Genomic DNA, 24,807 nt, shown 5'->3' with positions numbered 1-24,807 from the left:
AGAGGAAGCAGGTTTAAAACTGAACTGAGAAGAAACTTCTTCACCCAGAGGGTTGTTAATCTATGGAATTCCTTGCCCAGGGAAGTATTTGACATTACTTCAGCAATCACTAGAAGCAGTAGATACGTTTTTGAAAAATAAAAGAATTAAGGATATGGTGAAAACGCAGTTAAGTGCAGCATAGTCCACGAAAAGATTAGTCATGATCTTATTGAGTGGTGGAGCAGACTCGAAGGGCCAGAAGGCCGACTCTTGCTCCTAGTTCTTATGCTCTTATGTTGAAATCACAAGCTTTTGGAGTGTAGTCACTTCAGCAGATGAAGTCATGAAAAAACAAGTGCAGGAAAGAGAATTTAGATAAATGAAAGACAGAGCATCTCAACGGTCAATTACTTACTCCCATACCTATTTCTGATTATCTTACTACATAGCAAGTTGTGTTTTCCAAACATTAATTTTATTTCCATTGTTTAAAATCAAGTATTTAAGATGAACAGTTTGTTTTTCCTCACTTGGACACACTGTGACCCACAACACTGTGAATATCATAAACCCGCTCATGAGATATCACAGGAACAATTCATAAACTAGATTTGTCACTGAGATACTAGAAAGGAGAAAAATTCCCAGCATGTGCAGGATGCTAACGAAACGTTAGCAACCTGAAATGGTAACAGGAACAAGTGAACAGCCCCAGTCAGGAAACTCATATTCTGACATCCACTACAGTACCTTGCTTTCCTTTTCAGTTTAATGATCCATAATTGAATCTGACTCCAACACACTCTCTGGCAGACAGTTCCAGAGGTCAAAGTAATTTCAATCATTAACGAAGTAAGTTTTGGATCCATCCCAAAGACATTGAACATAGAAAAATACAGCGCAGTACAGGCCCTTTGGCCCTCGATGTTGCGCCGATCCAAGCCCACCTAACCTACACTAGCCCACTATCCTCCATATGCCTATCCAATGCCCGTTTAAATGCCCATAAAGAGGGAGAGTCCACCACTGCTACTGGCAGGGCATTCCATGAACTCACGACTCGCTGAGTAAAGAGTCTACCCCTAACATCTGTCCTATACCTACCACCCCTTAATCTAAAGCTATGCTCCCTCGTAATAGCTGACTCCATACGTGGAAAAAGGTTCTCATGGTCAACCCTATCTAAACCCCTAATCATCTTGTACACCTCTATCAAGTCACCCCTAAACCTTCTTTTCTCCAATGAAAACAGCCCCAAGTGCCTCAGCCTTTCCTCATACGAACTTCCTACCATACCAGGCAACATCCTGGTAAACCTCCTTTGCACCCGTTCCAGTGCCTCCACATCCTTCCTATAGTATGGCGACCAAAACTGCACACAATACTCCAGATGCGGCCGCACCAGAGTCTTATACATCTGCAACATGACCTCAGGACTCCGGAACTCAATTCCTCTACCAATAAAAGCCAGTACGCCATATGCCTTCTTCACAGCACTATTTACCTGGATGGCAACTTTCAGAGATCTGTGTACATGGACACCAAGATCCCTCTGCTCATCCACACTACCAAGTATCCAACCATTAGCCCAGTACCCCATCTTCTTGTTACCTTTACCAAAGTGAATCACTTCACACTTACCTACATTGAACTCCATTTGCCACTTTTCTTCCCAGCTCTGCAGCTTATCGATATCCCGCTGTAACCTGCCACATCCTTCCTCACTGTCAACAACTCCACCGACTTTCGTATCATCCGCAAACTTGCTCACCCAACCTTCTAGCCCCTCCTCCAGGTCATTTATAAAAATGACAAACAGCAATGGTCCCAAAACAGATCCTTGCGGAACACCGCTAGTAACTGCACTCCAAGATGAACCTTTTCCATCAACTACTACCCTCTGTCTTCTTCCAGCCAGCCAATTCCTAATCCAAACCTCCAACTCACCCTCAATGCCATACCTCCGTATTTTTTGCAGTAGCCTAGCATGGGGAACCTTATCAAACGCCTTACTAAAATCCATATACACCACATCTACCGCTTTAGCCTCGTCCACCTCCTTATTCACCTTCTCAAAGAATTCAATAAGGTTTGTGAGGCACGACCTACCCTTCACAAAACCATGCTGACTATCCTTGATCACATTATTCCTATCCAGATGTTCATAAATCCTATCCCTTACAATTCTCTCTAAGACATTTGCCCACAACAGAAGTGAGACTCGCCGGCCTATAGTTACTAGGGTTATCCCTTCTCCCCTTCTTGAACAAGGGAACCACATTTGCTATCCTCCAGTCTTCTGGCACTATTCCTGTAGACACTGAGGACATAAAAATCAAGGCCAATGGCTCTGCAATCTCGTACCTTGCTTCCCAGAGAATCCTAGGATAAATGCCATCAGGCCCAGGGGACTTATCTATTTTCACCCTTTCCAGGATTTCCAACACCTCTTCCCTACATACCTCAAAGCCATTCATTCTAATTAATTGTGACTCAGTATTCACATCGGCAATAATGTCCTATTCCTGAGTGAATACTGACGAAAAGTATTCATTCAGTGTCTTCCCCAATCTCTTCAGCCTCCACACGCAACTTCCCACTACTATCCTTGACTGGACCTATTCCTACCCTAGTCATTCTTTTATTCCTGACATACCTATAGAAAGCCTTTGGGTTTTCCCTAATCCTACCAACTAAGAACTTTTCATGTCCCCTCCTTGCTGCTTTTAGCTCTCTCTTCAGATCCTTCCTGGCTACCTTATAACTATCAATCGCCCCAATTGAACCTTCCCACCTCATCTTTACATAAGCCGCCCTCTCCCCTTTAACAAGGGATTCCAATTCCTTATTAAACCACGGTTCCCTCACACGACCCTTTCCTCCCTGCCTGACAGGTACATACTTATCAAGAACACTCAATAGTTGCTCCTTGAACAAGCTGCACATATCAATTGCGCCCTTCCCTTGAAGCCTACTTTTCCAAGCCACGCATCCTAAGTCGTGCCTCACCATATCATAATTTCCCTGTCCTCAGCTATAACTCTTGCCCTGCAGTGCACACTTATCCCTCTCCATCACTAGAGTAAAAGTCACCGAATTGTGGTCACTGTCCCCAAAGTGCTCACCTACCTCCAATTCTAACACCTGGCCTGGTTCGTTACCCAGAACCAAATCCAGTATGGCCTCACCTCTTGTTGGCCTGTCTACATATTGTGTCAGGAAACCCTCCTGCACACATTGGACAAACACCGACCCATCTAACGAACTCGAGCTATAGCTTTCCCAGTCAATATCTGGCAAGTTAAAGTCCCCCATAACAACCACCCTATTACTTTCACTCTTCTCCTGAATCAATCCTTTCTTCTACGTCTCTAGGACTATTAGGAGGCCTGTAGAAAACTCCTAACAGGGTGACCTCACCTTTCCTATTCCTAACCTCAGCCCAAACTACCTCAGATGGCGAGTCTTCATCCATCGTCCTTTCCACTGCTGTAATACTATCTTTGACAAGCAATGCCACACCTCCCCCTCTTTTACCCCCACCTCTGACCCTACTAAAACATTTAAACCCTGGAACCTGCAACAGCCAATCCTGTCCCTGTTCTACCCATGTCTCCGTAATAGCCACAACATCGAAATCCCAGGTACCAATCCATGCTGCAAGTTCACCTACCTTATTTCGTATACTTCTTGCATTGAAGTATACACACTTCAAGCCACTTTCCTGTTTACAGACACCCTCCTTTGAGATTGATGCCATGTTCCTAACTTCCCTACACTCCAGGTCCTGCACCCTAAAGCTACAGTCTAGGTTCCCATTCCCCTGTAGAATTAGTTTAAATCCCCCCGAAGAGCACTAGCAAACCTTCCCCCAAGGATACTGGTGCCCCTCAGGTCCAGGTGTAGACCATCCTGTTTATAGAAGTCCCACCTTCCCCAGAAAGAACCCCAGTTATCCAGATACCGGAATCCCTCCCTCCTGCACCATCCCTGTAGCCACGCATTTAACTGTTCTCTCTCCTTATTCCTCGACTCTCTATCACGTGGCACGGGTAACAAACCAGAAACAACAACTCTGTTCTAACTCTGAGCTTCCAACCTAGCTCCCTGAAAGCCTGCCTAACATCCTCAACCCTCTTCCTACCTATGTCGTTTGTGCCAATGTGGACCACGACTTCAGGCTGCTCCCCTTCCCCCTTAAGGATCCGGAAAACACGATCAGAGACGTCACGTACCCTTGCACCTGGGAGGCAACATACCAAACGTGAGTCTCTCTTGCCCCCACAGAACCGCCTATCTGTGCCCCGAACTATTGCTCTGCTCTTCTCCACCCTTCCCTTCTGAGCAATGGGGACAGGCTCCGTGCCAGAGGCCTGAACCCCATTGCTTACCCCTGGTAAGTCGTCCCCCCCACAAGTATCCAAAATGGTATACTTGTTCTTGAGGGGAACGGCCGCAGGGGTCCCTGCACTGGCTGCTTCTTCCCAGTCCCCCTCACTGTCACCCATCTATCTGCCATCTTTGGAGTTACTACTTCCCTAAAGCTCCGATCTATGACCCCCTCTGCCTCCCGAATGATCCTAAGTTCATCCAACTCCAGCTCCAGTTCCCTAACATGGTCTTGGAGGAGCTGGAGATGGGTGCACTTCCTGCACGACCATGGCATCCCTCACCTCAAACATGTTGCAAGAGGAACATTGCACTGCCTTCACTGCCATCCCTCTAAAAGTAACCTTTTAAAAACAAACTAGGTCCAAGAATAGAACAAGCAAAATGCAGCACTTACCTACTTACCACAACGGGTCTTATTATTAGGTTAGGCACCTCTGTAGTGCCTCGGGTTCCTCTCCTGCGTGCTTTTATAGGGAAAGAAACCGACCCAGGTAAGCTTACGCTACACCAACTTCCAGATCCGCTTCGCGCTTTTTAAAAAAAAACTTTCAAATTTAAACCGTTAAACAAACGTCACCGAGCCTTCAAGCAGCCACTGCCAAACAGCCCTTACCTGCTCCGCTGACACTTCTATAAGAGGTGTTGGCTGGACCCAGACACTTCGGCGGGCAGTGTTCATTACTCATGTGTATTCTCTCCCCCACCCGCCTTAAACTAATCACCTGGGTTGTGAGTCGATTGTGCTGGCATTCTGGTGGCCCCAGGCAGTGTCTGCATCTGCTCTGCTGTTTCTCTCCATATTGTGATCCAGCGGCCATCTTGTGTGTCAAGTTGGCCAACTGATGGCTCAGTAGCCATCTTGTGTATCTGTGTGCCTAGTAACACCCTGCCCTTCCCCACCTCTCCGCCATGCCCACTCTCTCTCCCCCACTCAATCTCTCTATCAACCCCACTCATTCTCTCTCTCTACCCCCACCCTCTGACCGCCATTTTCTCTCTCTCTCTGTCCCCCATCCTTTTGATCTCTATTCTCCCCAGCCCCCACCACACCCGTCCTTTCTCAAGCCTCGAACCATCTTTGACCGCTGTATCAAGCCCTTCAAAGGACAGAGAGAGAGAGAGAGAGAGAGAGAGAGAATGGATAGTAATGACTCTACCTGGGAGTTGGGAGGGGTGAGAAATGGCTGATCTTCAAAATTGAGAATACCTAAAATGATTTTTGCAAGGTTTGTAGCTCAGGTTGAGGTTTAGGGTGTAGGTTTGCTCGCTGGGCTGTAGGTTTGATATCCAGACGTTTCATCACCTGGCTAGGTAACATCATCAGTGGCGACCTCCCAGTGAAGCGAAGCTGTGTCTCCTGCTTTCTATTTATATCTTTCCCCTGGATGGGGTTCCTGGGGTATGTGGCGATGTCATTTCCTGTTCGTTTTCTGAGGGGTTGATAGATGGCATCTAGATCTATGTATTTGTTTATGGTGTTGTGCTTGGAGTGCCAGGCCTCGTAGCCCTACACATGGATGAAAAAAAACACCATTTCGACTGGGACAACACATCTATCCTGGGGCAGGCTAAGCAAAGACTTGCCAGAGAATTCCTAGAGGCCTGGCACTCCAACCTCAACGCCATAAACAAACACATAGACCGAGGTACCATCTATCAGCCTCTCAGAAAACGAACAGGAAATGACATCACCACAAACCCCAGGAACCCCATCCAGGAGAAAGATATAAATAGAAAGCAGGAGACAACAGCTTCGCTTCACTTGGCGTCGCCACTGAAGATGTTACCTAGCCAGGTGATGAAACGTCTGGATATCAAACCTACAGCCCAGCGAGCAAACCTACACCCTAAACCTCAACCTGAGCTACAAACCTTGCAAAAATCATTTTAGGTATTCTCAATTTTGGACAGAGTCCTAAATTTACTCCTCCTAATCTTGAGCCTGGTTTCATTCACCAGCAGAAATGACTCAATAAGTAGAGTTTCATCCTCACAGTGCAATGAATTCCCACTTTGCACCAAAACCTCGGATTTACTCACTCACTCAGTTGCTGTCTCACAAATGCAAGATTTCATTGTACCTTCTACTCCCATTAAGGGCAAAACATCTTTGAAAAGTCCTCAGAAACATTTCTGCTCTCACCGAAGATGATTAGAGTCATACAGCACAGAAACAGACCCTTTGTCCATCCACATTAAGGGCAAAGCATCTTTGAAAGCTGCTCTGAAACTCCAGCCTTCACAATCACACTTCTGCTCTCACTGAAGATGATTGGAGTTATATAGAACTGAATCAGACCCTTTGTCCATCCACACATCATTCCTGATGAAGTGCTCGGGACCGAAATGTCGACTCTCCTGGTCCTCAGATGCTGCCTGACTTACCACCTTTTTCAGCACCACACTTTGACTCTCATCTCCAACATCTGCAGTTCTCACTTTCTCCACATCCCACAGTATCACCATTTAAACAATACATCTCCTTCCTGCTTTTTTGTTTCATAGCAAAAACTATAACTTCACATTGAGATACTGCATTTGCCACGTGTTTGTAAATTGTGGTCTTCTCGACTTCGGGGAGACTGAGCATAAACTTGGGGAACGGATTGGCGAGCATCACAGCTGGGTCCGCAGAGGCTGACCAGACCTCCCAGTCACCATCGATTTTAATTCCCCTTCCCACTCCCTTTCTGACAAGAACATCATAGGCTTCCTCTATTGCCATAACGAACCAAACTGCAAATTAGGGAACAACACCCCATCTTCCGCCCGGGCAGACTACAGCCTGCAGGACCCAACATCGAGTTCTCCAATTTCAAATAACTTCCCTTTCCATCACCCGACTCCCTTCTCAGCCCCATGCCCCTCACTACCACTCCTTCCTGCCACCAACCTGATTTCTTCCACCCAATGATTAATCTGACCGATTCTTCACCTATCCCCACTTTAGCCCCCGGTCCCGGCACCCATCCCCAGCCCTGAAGAAGGGTTACACCCGAAATATCGACTTCTACAAAGGAGTATTTAGGACAGAGATGAGGAGGAACTGCTTTTCCTGGAGTGTAGTGTATCTATGGAATTCTCTGCCCCAGGAAGCAGTAGAGGCAGCTTCATTAAGTATATTAAGTATATTCAAGACACAATTGGATGGGTTTTTGCAATGGTAGGGGAATTAAGGGTAGTTGGGACAATGCAGGGAGGAGGATCTCAGATGGTGAATAGATTAGCCATGATCTTAATTGGATTTTTGAACAAGAGGAAGGCATTAAAATGGTTTCAAGACCAGTTTAGAACAGTTACAGAGCCAGAGAGCACAAACAGACCCTTCAATCCAACTAGACCATGCTGACTGTGTTCACAAACTAAACTAGTCCCACCTGCCCCATTCTCCCCGTAACCTTTGATCCCCCTGATACTCAAGAACCTATCTGTCTCAGTTTTAAATATCCTCAGTGACCTGGCTTGCACAGCCTTCTGTGGAAATAGATTCCACAGATTCACCGCTCTCTGGCTGAAGAAGTTTCTCCGTTCTAAAAGGTCTTCCCTTTACTCTAAGGCTGTGCCCTCTGGCCCGAGTCTGTCCTACCAATGGAAACATCTTTGCAATGTCCACTCTGTCCGGGCTTTGAAGATTATGTATGTTTCAATTAGAACCCCCCCCCCCTCCTCCTGCTTCCCCACCCCCGAGTGTGCACCTGTTAATCAGCATGAACCAGACCCTTCAGGATGAGGTACAGCAGTGATTAGGGTCAGCAAAGTGAGAATGAAGGGAGTGTGTGTGTGTGGGATGGAGATTTTCAGCTTCTAGGGAATGAGAGAGAAAAGTGAGTTCGCTATAAATTAGAATTGATCGGATGGGCCAAAGAGTGGTAGATGGAATTTAATTTGGAGAAATGTGAGTTGTTGCATTTTGGTCAAGCAATCCAGGCAGGACTGACACAGTTAAGAGGAGTGTTGCAGAACAAAGAGTCCTTGGAGTGCAGGTTCCATAGTTCTCAGGTAGACAGGATAGCCTTTGTTGGTCAGAGCATTGAGTAGATGAGTTGGGAGGTCATGTTGTGGCTGTCCAGGATGTTGGTTAAGCCACTTTTGAAATACTGCAGTTAGTTCTGGTCTCCCTGCTGTAGGAAAGATGGTATGAAACTTTGAAAGGGGTCAGAAAAGAATACGCCAGGGGCATTTTCCATGGAGCATCAGAGGCTGAGGGGTAAACTTATAGACCTTTGTAAGGGCCATGGATAGAGGGGAAACCCGAAGGTCTTTTCCCCAGGGTATGGCAGTCCAAAACTAGAAGGCATATGTTTGAGGTGAGAGTGGAATGATTTGAGAGATTGGAGGGGCAACCACTTCAGAGGGTGGTGCATGTATGGAACGAACTGCCAGAGGAAGTGGTGGAGGCTGGCACAATTACAACATTTAAAAGGCACATGGATGTCTGTCTGTTCTCAGCTCTGCTGGATGTCTGTTGAAGCTCTGAACCCCCCCTTCTACACCTTCTGGGACAAACAAACATTTAGTCAATCAAGCCTCAATCCACAATCTCCCAGCCAGTCAACAATCCAGGCACAGTGTAGTCACAGCAGGGAATCAGCTGCCCTGAGTGCAGGAAGGCCTTTACCCAGGCCTCTGCCCTGCTGAGGCACCGGTGGGTCCACACGGGGGAGAGACCCTTCAGCTGCCCCGAGTGCAGAAGGACATTCCGTGAATCCTCCAACCTGTTGAGGCACCAACGGGTCCACACAGATGGTGGAATTCGAATTTGGTCAGAAATCTGGAGTTCAGAATCTAACGGTGAAACCATTGTCGGTGGGGTGGGGGTGGAAGAAAACCCCCATCTGATTCACTCAGTTCTTTTTTAGGGAAGACTTGAGCAGTTATGAGAGCAGTCGTCCCAGCTGCATCCTTTACCCGGTCTGGCCTACACGTGACTCCAGCCCCACAACAGGCTGGTGGACTCTACGCTGCTCATCCAACTTGATTGGAATACAGGTTGAAATTGCTGAGTGAGGCAATACTTCCTCCAGGTTAAGGCTGTACCAAGGATGCAGTTACAAAGGGACGACTCAGTGGTGACCAATAATGAAGAAAGTGAGGGGTTGCACTTTGACCTTGAGCTATTTTTTAAAAATTGCTACTTTTTCTACGCCTTTCTGCTGGGAGATTCTGAAGTTGTAACAAAGTTGGGTCACAATAAAGATGACCTGAACTTCACACTGAGCTCAGACTCTCACTGAGAGCTTTAAACTGCAACAGGTTTTTGTTTTAAAACTGCTCACTTTACATGTGAAAGTGAGAACTGCTGATGCAAGAGATCAGAGTCAAGATTAGAGTGGTGCTGGCAAAGCACTGCAGGTCAGGCAGCGTGCGAGGAGCAGGGAAATTGACATTTCGGGCAAAAGCCCTTCCTCAGGTTTTTGCCAGAAACGTTGATGTTCCTGCTCCTCAGATGCTGCCTGACCTGCTGTGCTCATTTCTGACAGTCTCCTGTACTATGTTTCCAATGTTGTGTATCGGTTGCAGCAGTGAATGAGTAGCCAGCATTGTTAGAAATTGTAAAATTTTCAGGAGTGCAATGTCATCAGCATTGTAGTTTCCTGGCAGCACTGAGAAGTGTGTGCTTGGTTCACTAGACATGATGTGGAGGTGCCGGTGTTGGACTGGGGTGGATAAAGTTAAAACTCAACACCAGGTTATCGTCCAACTGGCTTATTTGGAAGCACGAGCTTCTTCATTGGGTGTTTGTGGAACAGGATCATAAGACACAACCACCTGATGAAAGAGCAGTGCTCCAAATGCGAGTGCTTACAAATGAGCCTGTTAGAGTATCACCTGGTATTGTGTGAAATTTAACTTCGCACACCCCAGTCCAACAGCGGCATCTCCAAATCAGGTACATAGTTCTTTGAAAGTTGCATCATTGGGACACAGGGTAGTGAAAGAGGCCAGTCAGGAGCCCTGGAGGACCGGAAGGTGACTGGTCCTTCTGTCAATCAGAGCCTTCCTATTGTCTGGATGCAGACGTTGGAACAGGAGCTTCGGAAGCTGCTGCTGCTCTCTCTGAATGAAGATTGAGTTTGCTCCAGACTGTAACCTCCTTATTCTGTCAACCATCTGAGTGTATGGTACTCTCTTCACAACTCCTTTTCCATGATTTTCATTCTGGGCTTCAATTTACGACTTGCAGCAACCGAAAGGAAAGGGAATGAACTCACGGAGCGGACAGAATCAGGAAAAGTTTGTTTATAAACAGAGTGGTTCACGTGTGGAGTGAATGTAAAGAGGAAGTGGTGGATGCACATTCAGATGCAACGTTTAAAAGACATTTGGATAAGTATATGAAGAGGCACGGTGCGGAGGGATGTGGGCCAAACACTGGCAAGTGGCACCAGTTTAGTTTGAGAACGTAGACAGCATGGAATAGTTGGACTGAAGGGTCCGTTTCTGTGCTGTCTAACGTAACTGTTCTGTCGTGGTCTTAAAACCATTTTCTTGCCTTCCACCTTCAACGTGGATACTGTACCTGCATCCAACACATAAACCATTCAAAATAAAAAAAAACACCTCCTGCGCACAAAGAAATCCACACTTTATTGTTCAAAAATCAGATGAACTCAGCCTTGAATATATTCAATGACCCCCTAACTGCAGGAAGACATCCCCACTTCTAATCTCAGTTCAGCTTGTTAATATACCACTTGCCTTGCTGCACCTGTCTGACAACTGGCATTGACTGATGTAGAAGGATGGTGGTAATCAAAGCACTGATCACACGGTGGTCTGGTGTCAGCTCGGGTTTCAGGCCCTGATTTCTGTCCTGTGTTGATCCTCCTGTTCCCACAGACTAAGATGTCGGTCTGTTCTCAGCTCTGCTGGATTTCTGTTAAAGCTTTGACACCGCCTTTTATAACTTCTGGAACGATAAAATATTCAATCAAGACCCAACCCACAATCTCCCAGCCTGTCAACCATCCTGATACAAGGTGCAGTCATAGCAGGGAATCAAACAAGAAAAAATGAAACAAAAATCATAAATAGGCGCACGTGCTTAATGTTTGTTCATGAGGAAGTAAACCAGGAATAGGGGTCTCTCAGGAATTTTACAGTGCCCTACTTGAGGAATTCTGTCACCCTTACATCTATTAGTACCCAGCTATGAATTACAACAACATTTACACCAACAGGAATAAAGCATCTGTTATCAAATAGACAGAGATATACAGCACAGACATGGACTTTTTCTCTATCTCATGCACACATGATAGATCATCCATGGTGGGAGTTTGTCTTTGTAGCATGATGTTTGCAAATACATTCTACTTTGCTCAAAGACTGCACAGTCTGCAGGCAGTCAATACATGTAATATATTGTAAATTCCACTTTGAAAATAGATAATGGGCCCACTACCTTTTGGATGTGAGCATAAGTGGTATAGTAAGTAAGTTTGCTGATGACACCAAAATTGGAGGTGTAGTGGACAACGAAGGAGGTTACCTCAGATTACAATGGGATCTTGATCAGATGGGCCAATGGGCTGAGAAGTGGCAAGTGGAATCTAATTTAGGTAAATGTGAGGTGCTGCATTTTGGGAAAGCAAATCTTAGAAGGACTTGTACACTTAATGGTAAGGTCCGAGGGAGTGTTGCTGAACAAAAAGACCTTGGAGTGCAGGCTCACAGCTCTATGAAAGTGGAGTCGCAGGTCAATAGGATAGTGCAGATGGCATTTGGTATGCTTTCCTTTATTGGTCAGAGTATTGAGTACAGGAGTTGGGAGGTCATGTTACAGCTGTACAGTTGGAATATTGCATGCAATTCTGGTTTCCTTCCTATCAGAAAGCCCTATGCAATGTTTGTTTTTGTTTAGTGGGCGGCACGGTGGCACAGTGGTTAGCACTGCTGCCTCACAGCTCCAGAGACCTGGGTTCAATTCCCGCCTCAAGCGACTGACTGTGTGGGTTTCCTCCGGGTGCTCTGGTTTCCTCCCACAGTCCAAAGATGTGCAGGTCAGGTGAATTGGCCATGCTAAATTGCCCGTAGTGTTAGGTAAAGGGTAAATGTAGGGGGTATGGGTGGGTTGCGCTTCGGCGGGGCGGTGTGGACTTGTTGGACCGAAGGGCCTGTTTCCACACTGTAAGTAATCTAATTAATGTTTGCTGCAACCTATTCTAAAATATGAAAGACTTAACAATCCAGGTTTGTTCAATATATCAGTTCAGTGGCAGGGCACTGTAATGTTTTCCTATAAATTCTGTGCCATATGATCTTATTGTCCACAATCACCTGATGAAGAAGCAGTGCTCCGAAGCTCGTGTTTCCAAATAAACTGTCGGACTTAGCCTAGTGTTGTGAGATTTTTAACTTTGTCCAGGTTCAGATAGTGCCCAGGGATGTGCAGGTTAGGTGCATTAGTCAGGGGTAAATGTTGAGCAATAGGGGAATTGTGTGGGTGGGTTACCTTTCGGAGGATCGGTGTGTCGTCTTTGGGCCAGTTGGCCTGCTCCCACACTGTGGGGAGTCTCTGAAGGGGAAGGGATTTTTGTAAACTGTGCAAGGCAATGCAGGCGTAGTGTGGGGGCCTGCTGTTGGCCTTGCCCCGCCCTTTGCTCCTTTCCCCTGTTGTGGAGTTGTCTAAAAAACAGCTACTCTTTCTCTGCCCTTTTTGCTGGGGGAGGGGGGGGGATCTGAAGCTGTAACCATGTTGGGACACAAAATAAAAGGTAACCAGAACATACTGCTGGGCTCAGGCTCTCATTGAAAGCTCCAAGCGGTTTTTGTTTTAAAGCTGCTCATTTCTTGCAGCCTTCTGCACTAAGTTTCCAATGTTGTGTATTAGATGGAGCAGTGAATGAGTAGCTGGTTTCGTTAGATACTATAAATTTTTCAGGAGTGCATCGTTTCATCGGCAGTTTACTGGCAGCACTGGGAAGTATGGGCTGTGTTCACTAGAAACGAGGTGGAGGTGCTGCTGTTGGACTAGGTTGGACACGGTTTAAAAATCACAACACCAGGTTATAGTCCAACAGATTTATTTGGAAGCACCAGCTTTCGGAGTGCTGCTCCTTCATCGGGTAACTGTGGAGCAGGATCATAAGACACAGAGTTAAGAGCAAAAGATCAATGTCATGCAACTGATGATATATTGACAAACGTAGATTGTTGTTAAATCTTTCATCTTTTAGAATGGGTTGCAGGTTTTAGTTCATTAATGTGTACATCGCAGTACTACTATTAAGTCATATTCTCAAGATCACTTAAGGTCTTTTTAAAAAACAGGTGACATCTCAGTCCAGACAATGCATGAAAGGTGTGAGAGTATCCCAATCTTAAATTGGACTGGTTCTATTTCCAAACTAGGAATTTATAAAATATTACATGGATTGACTACCTGCATATTGTGCGTTTTGTGCAAAATTGAATATATCTGCAAATATAATTCTGCAAATGCACTACATTGTTATATGTATGTGTGCAGCATGAGTGCGCGTGTAAGAGAGTATGTGTGCACATGCTTGGTAAAGTGAGTGTGATGGAGGAGAAGCCTGTGAAAGGGTGTGTGTGTGTTGGGGGGGTGTGTCTGTCTGAGAGAGAACATGTGTATAGATAAAAGGTGAGGGGTTGCATTTTGCCAAAATAAGGAAGGGCCGGGCTTGTACAGAGGGATATGGTGGGGGGCGGGGGGTTCAGATATATACTTCTTTGAAAGTTGCATCACTGGTTGGAAGGAAGCTTCAGAAGGCATTCAACACACTTACCTTAATTGTTCACACCATTGAATAAAGGAGCTGGGACATAATGTTGAAGTTGTACAGGATGTTGGTGAAGTCACTTGTAGAGTACTGAGAACGCTTCTGGTGGCCCTGTAATAGGAAGAATTCTATTAGAAAGGGTTCAGTAAAGATTTACCAGGATGTTGCCAGGACTGGAGGGTTTGAGTTGTAAGGAGAGGCTGAGACACTCTTCACTTGAGCACAGGAGGTTGAGGGGTGACCTCATTTGAGATTTATAAAATCATGAGGGTTATAGGGAAGATGAACATCAAACACAGAAAGGAGTATGCGCGGTTATGTCGAGTGACGGGGGAAGAAATTGTGGCATTTGCACACTTTAAATCTGCTAGGAGAGAACACTGCGCATGCCGGAAGACTGGAGGTTGGCTAATGTGGTGCCACTGTTTAAGAAGGGTGGTAAGGACAAGCCAGGGAACTATAGACCAGTGAGCCTGACATCGGTGGCAGGCACGTTGTTGGAGGGAGTCCTGAGGGACAGGATGTACATGTGTTTGGAAAGGCAAGGACTGATTAGGGATAGTCAACATGGCTTTTTGTGTGGGAAATCATATCTCAAATTTTGAGTTTTTGAGGAAGTAAAGAGGATTGAGGAGGGCAGAGCGGTAGATGTGATCCATATAGACTTCAGTAAGGCGTTCGACAAGGTTCCCCATGGGAGACTGATTAGCAAGATTAGATCTCATGGAATACAGGGAGAACTAGCCATTTGGATACAGAACTGGCTGAAAGGTAGAAGACAGAGGGTGGTGATGCAGGGTTGTTTTTCAGACTGGAGGCCTGTGACCAGTGGAGTGCCAGAAGGATCGGTGCTGGGCCCTCTACATTTTGTCATTTACATTAATGATTTGGATGCGAGTATAAGAGGTACAGTTAGTAAGTTTGCAGATGATACCAAAATTGGAGGTGCAGTGGACAGTGAAGAGGGTTACCTCAGATTACAACAGGATCTTGACCAGATTGGCCAATGGGCTGAGAAGTGGCAGATGGAGTTTAATTCAGATAAATGTGAGGTGCTGCATTTTGGGAAAGCAAATCTTAGCAGGACTTATACACTTAATGGTAAGGTCCTAGGGAGTGTTGCTGAACGAAGACACCTCACAGTGCAGGTTCATATCTCCTTGAAACTGGCGTCGCAGATAGATAGAACTGTAAAGGTGGTGTTTGGTATGCTTTCCTTTATTGGTCAGAGGATTGAGTACAGAAGTTGGGAGGTCATGTGGCTGTTGTACAGGACATTGGTTAGGCCACTGTTGCAATATTGTGTGCAATTCTGGTCTCCTTCCTATTGGAAAGATTTTGTGAAACTTGAAAGAGTTTAGAAAAGATTCACAAGGATGTTGCCAGGGTTGGAGGATTTGAGGTATAGGGAGAGGCTAAACAGGTTGGGGCTATTTTCCCTGGAGCGTCGGAAGCTGAGGTTTACAAAAGGGGCATGGATAGGATAGATAAAGTCTTTTCCCTGGGGTGGGGGAGTCCAGAAGTCAAGGGTATAGGTTTAGGGTGAGAGGGGAAAGATATAAAAGAGACCTACTGGGAAACTTCTTCACACAGAAAGTGGTACGTGTATGGAATGAGCTGCCAGAGGAAGTGGTGGAAGCTGGTACAATTGTAACATTTAAGAGGCATTTGGATGGGTACATGAATAGGAAGGGTTTGGAGGGATATGGGCCAAATGCTGGCAGGTGGGACTAGATTGGGATGGGATATCTGGTCGGCATGGACGGGTTGGACCGAAGGGTCTGTTTCCATGCTGGTTCAGCAAAAGCTATTCACGCTCTTTGCTGTCTGCAAAAATGGCGCAAATCCTTCTTCAAATGGACCAATGAGAAGCCAATTGTTGACATTCAGCAACTGAAGAAAGTGAGTGAATCCAGGGAGGGGACAGAGTCGGGAAACGTTGGTCCAGGTCTGTATCTCAATTGGCAAACACATGGCAAATGCAGTCCCACAGCGTGAAATTATAGCCTCAGTTACGAACAAATAACTGCTGAAAGGAGGTACGTTGTTTAAATGGTGACATATTGGGATGCGGAGAAAGTGAGGACTGCAGATGCTAGAGATGACAGTTGAAAAGTGTGGCACTGGAAAAGCACAGCAGATCAGACAGCATCCGAGAAGCAGGAGAATCAACGTTTCAGGCATGAGCCCTTCCTCAGGAATGATGTGTGGATGTAAAAAGTGGCCTCAGCATCCTTCCACACCAGTCACTGCCAGTTGTCAGACAGGTGCAGCAAGCAATCAGCAAGGCAAGTGGTATATTAGCAAGAGGAAATGAGTTCAGAAGTCTCTGCAGTTAGGGGGTCATTGAATATATTCAAGGCTGAGTTTGTCTGATTTTAGAACAAGAAAGAAGTGGATGTTTCTGGGGGAAGGCAAGTAAAATGATTTTAAGACCAGTACAGAACAGTTAAAGGGTCATAGAGCACAGAACAGACCCTTCAGCCCAACTAGTCCATGCTGACTATATTCACAAACTAAACTAGTCCCACCTACCTGTATTTGGCCCATATCCCCTGAACCTTTCCTATTCATGTACTTATCCAAATGTCTTTTAAACGTTGTTACACAACCAGCATCCACTATTTCCTCTGGACATTTATTCCACACACAAACCACTGTTTACAAAAAAGGTGCTCCTCATCTCTTATTAAAATCTTTCTCCTCTCACCTTAATTTGTGGCCTAATCTTGAAATGACACATGCCGTTCACCTTATCTATGCCCCTCATGGTTTTGGAAACCTCTATAAAGAGAACAAAGAACCTGACAGCACAGGAACAGGCCCTTCAGCCCTCCAAGGCTATGCTGATCGAGATTCTCTATCTAAACCTGCCGCCTATTTTCTAAGGATCTGTATCCCTTTGCTCCCTGCCGATTCATGTATCTGTCTAGATACATCTTAAATGACGCTATTGATCCCAGCCCTACTGCCTCCACTGCATGAGGCACCCACCACCCTCTGCGTAAAGAATTTTCCATGTAGATCTCCCTCAAACCTTTCCCCTCTCACTTTGAACTCGTGACTCCTAGTAATTAAGTCTTCCCCTATGGGGGAAAAAAAAATTCTTCCTATCCACCCCTGTCTACATGCCTCATGGTTTTATAGGCCTCAATCAAGACCCCTCCTCAACCTCCTTATTTCCAATGAAAATACTCCTAATCTACTCAACCTCTCCTCATAGTTAGCGCTCTCCATAACAGGCAACATCCTGGTGAACCTCCTCTGCACCCTCTCCAAAGCATCCACATCCTTTGGGAAATCTGGCGACCGGAATTGTACAGCAGTATTCCAAATGTGGCCGAATCAAAATCTTATATAACTTCAACATGGCCTGCCAGCTCTTGTACTCAATACTCCGTCCGATGATGGAAAGCATGTTGTATGCTGCCTTAACCACTCTACTGACAGACATTGTTCTCTGAAGATGGCAATAGATCTGAACACCCAGATCTCTCTGTACATCAATTTCCCCCAGGACCTTCCCATTTAACGTATAGTTTGCTCTCGAATTGCACCTTCCAAAATGCATCACCTCGCATTTGTCTGGATTAAACTCCATTTCTCTTCCCAACTCTCCAATCTATATTCTGCAGTATCATCTGACAGTCCCCTTCACTATCTGATATTCCATCAATCTGAGCGTCATCTGCAAACTTGCTAACGAGGCACCCGACACCTTCACCTTTCAACCTCCTGTGCTCCAGTGAAAAAAGTCCCAGCCTACCCTTCAATCGGTGTGAATTCTGTCTGGGTCCCAATGTCGAATCAGCCTGACATTTTGGATAGAAAAGCTCTGCATTTAAATTACGTTCTTGAGAAAGTTACTGAAAACAGGTTCTGGGATTAACATACCAAAGAACAGAACCCCATTCTAAAAGATGGAAGATTTAATCTAAATTGTTTAATGTATCACATCTCCATGACACTGGACTCCTTTGGCTATAAATTCTGTGATCATGATCTTATTCTCCACAACCACCTGATAAAAGAGCAGAACTCCAAAAGCTAGTGCTTTCATGTTATGGCAGTAGCGGGAGGTGTGGGCTGTATTCACTAGAAACAATGAAGCAGTTAGATACCACACATTTGAGGGGGAAGGGTGTATTACATGACCTCCCAACTCCTATACTGAATGCTCTGAGCAATGAAGGAAAGCAAACCAAACGCCTTCTTCATTATTCTATCCACCTGAGACTCCACTTTCAAGGAACTATGAACCTGCACTCCAAGGTCTCTTTATTTTGCAACATTCCCCTAACTGCATCAGTCCTGCCTGGATTGCTTGACCAAAATGCAAACCTCAGACTTCTCTAAATTAAACTCCAACTGACACTCCTCGGCTCATCAGCCGATCCCAAAAATTCTAATTTATCGTGAACTCTCTTTCCTCTATTATTCCCTAGAAGCGGAAAATCTCCGTCCCACACTCTCTCCGTCCGTTTTCACTTTGTTGAAAGTGGAAGAATGGGATTGAGAAACTAATCAGCGATGATTGAATGGAATGAGCAGACCTGGTGGTCTAATTTCTGCTTCTATGTCTTGTGGTCTCTTGCTGTCCTGGACACCGAGAGAGAAAATTGGGACCAGCATTGAACCGATCATGACTGGATATGGATCTACCTGCATCTAGGTGGATGGGCTGGGACTTTTTCACTGGAGCATAGGAGGTGGAGATGTGACCTTATCAAGGTTTATAAAATCATGAGTGGAGAGCTGAGGTGAATGACAGGTGTCCTTCCCCTAGGCTGGGGGTTTCAAGATGAGGGAGCAAATTTTGAATGTGAGAGGAGAAAGAGATTTTAAAAAGACTTGAAGGGCACAATATTTTTTATGTACAGAGTGTGGTTCACGTGTGGACTGAATGTCCAGAGGAAGTGGTGGGTGCAGGTACAGTTACAAGGTTTAAAAGACATTTGGATAATTACATGATTAGGAAATGTTCAGAAGGGTATGGGCCAAAACACTGGCAGGTGGGACTGGTTTAGCTGGTGAACATAGTCAGCATGGACTAGTTGGACTGAAGGGTCTGTTTCTGTGCTGTATGGTTCTGTACTTGTCTCAAGACCATTTTCTTGCCTTCCCCATAAACATCCACATAAAAATCAGATGAACTCAACCTTGAATATATTCAATGACCTGAAAATGTGTTGCTGGAACAGCGCAGCAGGTCAGGCAGCATCCTGGGAACAGGAGAATCGACGTTTCGGGCATAAGCCCTTCTTTAGGAATCAAACGTCAATTCTCCTGTTCCCTGGATGCTGCCTGACCTGCTGCGCTGTTCCAGCAACACATTTTCAGCTCTGATCTCCAGTATCGGCAGACCTCACTTTCTCCTCGAATATTCAATGACCCCCCAACTGCAGGAAGACATCCCCGCTTCTGAACTTAATTCCTCTTGCTAATACACCACTTGCCTTGCTCATTGCCTGCTGCACCTGTCTGACAACTGGCACAGAAGGACACTGATGCCCCTCTGAACATCCACGCATCATTCTTGATGAAAGGCTTGCGCCCAAAACCTTGACTGTCCTACTGCTCGGATGCTGCTTGACCTATTGTGCTTTTCCAGCACCACACCTTTTGACTCTAATCTCCAGTCCTCACTTTCTCCACATCCCAATATATCACCATTTAAACAATATACCTTTCTACTTTTTTTCCCACAGCAAAGGCTGTAACTTTATGTTGGGGTACTGTATTTGCCAACTGTGGCCTTCTCTACGTCGGGGAGCACGAGCATAAACTTGGGGAACGGTTCGCCGAGCATCGCAGCAAGGTCTGCAGAGGCCGACCGGACCTCCCAGTCACCACCCATTTTCATTCCCCTTCCCACTCCCTTTCTGACATGACCATTTTTGGCCCCATCCATTGCCACAACAAACCACAGTGCAAATTGGAGGAACAACATCTCATCTTCCACCTGAGCAGTCCACAGCCCGAAGGACTCAACAGTGAGTTCTCCAATTTCAAATAACCTCCGTTCCGAGCCCCTGCCCCTCCACCTCCCTGCCACCAACTAGGTTCCTTCCTCACATTCACCAACCAGGTCGTACCCTCTACCTATTTACACCTATCCCCAGTTCATCACCCTGCCCTCAGCATACCCTTGTTCTGCAGCTCTCCCTATACTCACCCCCAGTCCTGAACAAGGGTTACACCCGAAACGTCGACTTCTCCACCTCCTGATACTGCCTGGCTTGCTGCATTCTTACAGACTCCTGCCTGTCTGTATTGCCAATTGAGACACAGGCATGGACTAACTTTTCCAGAGTCTATCCCCTCGCTGGATTCATTCCCATTCCTTTCAGTTGCTCCAAGTCAACAATTGAACCCCAGAATGAAACGTAAATGGAAAAGGGGGTGAGAAAAGAGAGTGCTGTACTCACAGATGTTGGACAGAGGAAGGAAGTTGCAGTCTGAGGTGAAGCTCAATCTTCATTCAGTGTGAGAGGAGGAGCAGGACCTTAAGAAGCTCATGGTCCACCTTCCGCATTCAGACAATAGGGGAGCTCCAATTGGCATGAGGACAACTCTCCTTCTGGTCCTCCAGTGCTCCTTATTTGTCCATCAAAAGTAGGTCTCGCCCCTTTTCTGCCAACAGCGAGGAACATGCCCAATGTTTTGGTGACACCGGCAAACATGTGCCCTGCTTGTTGACACTGAGGAGTGTACACAATATGCTCTGTAGCAATGCTGATGTTATTGACAGATTAAGTGTCCATATGCCTCAGAGAACAAAAAGGATTAGAGCCATAATTTGTTTTACACTATGTGTCTCGATATTTTATTGCTTTTGCATTTGTCTGGCTGCTCAATGTTTTTATGTCTTTTCCTCAGTGTTGGGGTGAAGTTCACAACTAGAGGGCACAGGTTTAGGGCGAGAGCAGAAAGATATAAAAGGTACCTTAGGGGCAACGTTTCCATGCAGAGGGTGGTGCATGTATGGAATGAACTGCCAGAGGAAGTAGTGGAAGCCGGTATAATTACAGCATTTAAAAGGCATCTGGATGGGTCTATGAATAGGAAGGGTTTAGAGGGATATGAGCCAAGTGCTGACAAATGTGACTAGATTAATTTAGGATATTTGGCTGGCATGGACAGGTTGGACCAAATGGGTATGTTTCCGTGCTGTACATCTCTATGACTCTAAATAATAAAAAGTATATTTTCCAAGTAACAAACTATACCCAGTTAAAAATCACACAACACCAGGTTATAGTCCAACAGGTTTAATTGGAAGCACACTAGCTTTCGGAGCGATGCTACTTCATCAGCTGATTAAACCTGTTGGACTATAACCTGGTGTTGTGTGAGTTTTAACTTTGTACATCCCTGTCCAACACTGGCATCTCCAAATCATAACTATACCCATATTAACAAGGTTTAGTACACCACACACTTGACCAACCATTCTCAACAGATCCTGCCCCTTCAATGCCTGAGGAACATATACATGCTGGTGCATAATCTCCTTCACTAGTATTTACACACTACCATCAGCAATTGAGGAGAAAGTGAGGTCTGCAGACGCTGGAGATCAAAGCTGAAACTTTATTGCTGGAACAGCACAGCAGGTCAGGCAGCATCTAGGGAACAGAAGATTCGACGTTTCGGGCACATGCCCTTCTTCAGGAATGAGCAGAGAGTGTTCAGCAGGAGAAGATAAAAGGTAGGGAGGAGGGACTTGGAGGAGGGGCGTTGGAAATGTGATAGGTGGAAAGAGGTCAAGGTGAAGGTGATAGGTCGGAGTAGGGTGGAGGCGGAGAGGTCAAGAAGAAGACTGCAGGTCAGGAAGGCGGTGCCGGGCTGGAGGGATTCGGCTAAGACAAGGTGGGGGGAGGGGGGGATGAAGAAACTGGTGAAGTCCAAGTTCATCCCCTGTGGTTGGAGGGTTCCCAGTCGGAAGATAAGACGCTTAGTTGAAATGCTGTGCTTCCCCCTCCCACTCCACCGAGGATATGCAGGTCATTGGACTCATCCACCGCCAAACCACAACAACGCGACGGTCGGAGGAGGAGCGTCTTATCTTCCGACTGGGAACCCTCCAACCACAGGGGATGAACTTGGACTTCACCAGTTTCTTCATCCCCCCTCCCCCCACCTTGTCTCAGCCGAATCCCTCCAGCCCGGCACCGCCTTCCTGACCTGCAGTCTTCTTCTTGACCTCTCCGCCTCCACCCTACTCCGACCTATCACCTTCACCTTGACCTCTTTCCACCTATCACATTTCCAACGCCCCTCCTCCAAGTCCCTCCTCCCTACCTTTTATCTTCTCCTGCTGAACACTCTCTGCTCATTCCTGAAGAAGGGCATGTGCCCGAAACGTCGAATCTTCTGTTCCCTAGATGCTGCCTGACCTGCTGTGCTGTTCCAGCAATAAAGTTTCAGCAACCCTCAGCAATTGCACAAGTAACAGCAAAGGGTAAACAGCACAAGGATTAAACACACAGTGAGGGGCAAACAGCACAAGGATTAAACAAACAGTGAGGGGTAAACAGCACAAACGCCAGTAAAAGCAGATGGAAAGTGAGTGTAAAATGTCACTATGACAGGACAGGCCCCACATTCCTTCCCCTCCGTTCCCCCCCAACCTACCTCACCTTTCACCTCCCGGGCCCAGTACCTTCCAGGTGGCCCCATAGTTGACACAGGGGCCGCCCCACGACCAGTAGAACTCCACCACCCAGGCGGCCGACGAGTTCCCAAGCAGGCCCTTAACCCCATCCGCCTCCAGAATGCTCACCGGCTCCTGCCTGCTGTACAGCCGGCCGGTGTGGCCGTGACACAGCAGCTGCACCAGGAAGGCGGCGGTGCCCAGTGACGGGTGTCTGCCCCGGGCCGCACGGCGTCATTTTCCTAACGGCCGCCCTCCCGCCGCTTCCCCGCTCGAGCGACTTCTCCTCCCAACCGCCTTCGCCCCCGCGTGACGTCTGCACGGGGGATGGGCGGGGCCGGGGAGCCTCACCGTCACCAAGCAACAGCCACCTCGCGCTACAACTGCTCATTCACAAAAACAAACTCTCCTGTCTCGCTCTGCAGCTGCAGGGGGGACACTGCCACGTTTCCAGGAGCCCTATCTACATTGGGAAAGCTCACGGCTCAATTTAAACAGATATTCCGACATCTAACGGAACGGCGTCATATCTAAAGGGGGCAATCTGCATTTTAAAGGGACACGGACATTTTAACGGGTATTTCTGCAAATAAAGAGGTTTAAATGGACGAGATTACATTTCAAAGGGATGTGCCACATTCAAAGGGATATCTTCATATGTAAAGTGACGCAGTTATATCTAAATGAATCTACATTTCGAAGAGACGTTGCCCTATTTATCAGTAGAGACAATAGGTGTGAATTCTGTCTGTGTCCCAATGTTGAGTCAGACTGACATTTTTCTTAGAAAAGCTCTGCATTTAAATTACAATCTTGAGAAGGTAAGTTATAGATTCGGGTGTAGGTTAGGGAGAATTGGCCGTGCTAAGTTACCCATAGTGACCAGGGATGTACAGGTTAGGGTGGCTTGGCCATGGGAAATACGCAGTAAGGGGTTGAGTATGGGTGGGATACTGTTCAGAGGGCCAGAGAGGAATCGATGGGCTGAATGGCCCGCTTCCACATTGTCGGAATTCGATGACCCTCCCCACCAAAGGAGCATTTTATCTGCATCTATCCTGTCAAGCCCCTTTCAGAATTCTACCGGTTTCAATAAAGGTTTCCAGCACAGAAACAGACACTTCGGTCCAATTCGTCCATGCCGACCAGGATTCCAAACTAAACCAGTCCCACTTGCCTGCATTTGGCCCATATCCCTCTAACCTTTCCATTCATGTACCCATCCAAATGCTGTTTCAATGTTGTCACTGTACCTGCATCTACCACATCCTCAGCAAGTTAATTCCACGTGGAAATCACCCTCTTTCAAAATGTTGCCCCTCCGGTTCCTTTTAAATCTCTCTCCTCACATTAAAAAAAATGCCCCCTAGTTTTGAGCTCGCCGACGCTAAGCAAGAGCCCTTTGTTATTCACCTTACCTCCAATCCTCATGATTTTATCAATCTCAATGAGGTCATCCCCCCCCCCAACTTCCTGTGCTCCAGTGAATAAAGTCCCAGCCTCTCCTTATAACCTCAAACCCTCCAGTCCTTACAACATCCTGGTAAATCTTTATTTAACCCTCTCTAATAGTATTCTTCCTATTACAGGGCCAACAGAACTGTACTGAGTACTCGAAAAGTGTTACATATTAATGAACCAAAGCCCACACCCATTCTAAGAGATGAAGACTATCTAAGTTTGTTCAATATATTCTATCAGTTGCATGACACTGATGTTTTGATATAAGTTCTGTGTCTTATGATGCTGTTCCATGAGGCTTATGTGTTGATGAAGCAAGATGGAACAGATGAGGACAGGAATCACGTAGGAAGGATTTAAAGAGAGAGTTAAGAAGAGCAAAGAGAGGACAGGAGCATCCTTTAGCAAATAGAATACAGGAAATCGCTCAAGCTTTCTATAGATATGTGAGGAATAAAAGGATGATTAGGGTAGGAATAGGGCCAGTCAAAGACAGAAGTGAGAAGTTGAGCATGGACCCTGTATCGGTGTTCACTCAGGAAAAGAATGAGTTACGAGATATTAGACTCG

The 24,807-nt window shown here is 46.3% G+C and overlaps 1 long non-coding RNA gene and 1 pseudogene across 3 annotated transcripts in view; one reads left to right on the top strand and one right to left on the bottom strand.

Annotated features, from left to right (window-relative positions):
- The window catches only part of LOC148143829 (uncharacterized), a 125,054-nt pseudogene that overhangs the window by 26,736 nt on the left and 73,511 nt on the right, over positions 1-24,807 (top strand). The gene's annotated exons all lie outside the window — the stretch shown is intronic.
- LOC148143830 (uncharacterized) lies at positions 11,192-23,010 on the bottom strand. 2 transcript variants are annotated; one of them, XR_015751321.1, is made up of 3 exons: positions 22,906-23,010; positions 14,127-14,231; positions 11,192-11,284 (listed from the first exon to the last, which is right to left on the bottom strand). It is a non-coding gene; the product is annotated as an uncharacterized LOC148143830 (long non-coding RNA). The 2 variants fall into 2 exon arrangements; XR_015751322.1 differs by lacking the exon at positions 22,906-23,010 and adding an exon at positions 22,763-22,895.

Source organism: Chiloscyllium plagiosum, unplaced genomic scaffold (genome assembly GCF_037043375.1).
Source record: "Chiloscyllium plagiosum isolate Xiang-an unplaced genomic scaffold, Cpla_swu_hap1 HiC_scaffold_27, whole genome shotgun sequence".
Lineage (NCBI taxonomy): Eukaryota > Metazoa > Chordata > Chondrichthyes > Orectolobiformes > Hemiscylliidae > Chiloscyllium > Chiloscyllium plagiosum.
Note: the sequence above shows the minus strand (reverse complement) of the source record. Positions and strands in the feature narration are given on the sequence as shown.